Source organism: Charadrius vociferus, unplaced genomic scaffold (genome assembly GCF_000708025.1).
Source record: "Charadrius vociferus isolate BGI_N301 unplaced genomic scaffold, ASM70802v2 scaffold858, whole genome shotgun sequence".
Classification (NCBI taxonomy): domain Eukaryota; kingdom Metazoa; phylum Chordata; class Aves; order Charadriiformes; family Charadriidae; genus Charadrius; species Charadrius vociferus.
In genome coordinates, this window is record NW_009649724.1 from 2535107 (window position 1) to 2536418 (window position 1312).

Below are 1312 nucleotides of genomic sequence, written 5' to 3' on the forward strand. Positions count from 1 at the left end.
CCGCCACAGTCGACTCTGGAGTGGAGATGCTTACCAGAAAGTGGAGATATCCTCCCACAAAGGGGGATCCCAGAAGGGCTGGGTTGTGTCACAGAGTATGGCTCTCCAGCAAGAAGATTCCTGGGATGCGTACAAAGCAGGGTCCATCTGGGATCAGCATCTCCCGTAGAGGCTGATTTCTGGCTCATTTGGCAGTTCCAGCAAGACATCGTGATGTGTCCCGGGCACCCAAGGCCCTCGCTGCTCCCCTCTCCTCCAAAATAGGTGCTCCAGCTCTCACTCAGTGTCTGCATCTGGCTCACTGCACCCTGACCCACAGGAGGATGGGGCTCCGGGCCATCAGTTTCACCTGTCCCTTAGTTTCACCTGTCCCTTAATCACCGCTGGTTCATTTGTTTGTCCAGCACAAGGCGGCTAGGAGATTCAGCTGCTCCCCTCGACATTGATCACGCTCCAGCCCCAGCCCGTCTGCCACAGCACTGCTCAGGGCCAAAGCCGTGCAGATCACAGAAGGGGAGGGCAGGGGTGCAACCGGGGCAGTATCACCGCAAAAGACCCACTGCCTGGCATTAATGTACATGGCCAAGAAGAGAAACCCATAAAATACAAGCTTGGAGGTGGCCTGGAAAGGTCTCAGATGAAAAAGAGTCATCAGACGACGCGGCTAGACTCTTGCCGGGTAATTACACTCTGCAGGTCCCAGTCTGTGTATCCAAGAGGCTATTCCCACCTCCCCTTTTCCAGGTGGCGTTCAATAAAAACTAAAATAAATATCACAGGAGAAACGAGAGGAATGAAACCCATGGACTCATCAATCGGCTCGGGACACTGGCAGCCAGCCGGGCTCCGAGCCTGAGGACACCCCAGCCTTGGAGATCAACAGGGTGGACTTGTGCAGTATGGAAAGTTGTATTTTCAAAACCTGAGCTTTCCCAGATCATACCAAAAGCTAAGAAAAAACCCAAAAGCTCTAAAAGCTGCTGACAGGCGGTGTGCGCAGTGTGCAACCGGCTTCACCCAAGTGGCTTAAGTACAGCTACACGACTCTTGAGATCAACTCCTGCACCAACTCTTGCTGGAAACCCCGGTACTCCTCCCGGAAGAGATCTGATAAGAATAATCTTCTCACTTCTCTTCTTATTCTTGATAAGAAATACATGGAAACAGCACGCGTACGAGCTAAGCTTCCCTAAGGCATATTCATGCTGTGCTGCCCCAACACGGGCAGTAAAGCACTGAGGAAACTTTTCCAGCCTGTTATTTTTCGTCTTCAGTTCCTTATTAAGGGCAATGACATTATAAAATGATGACA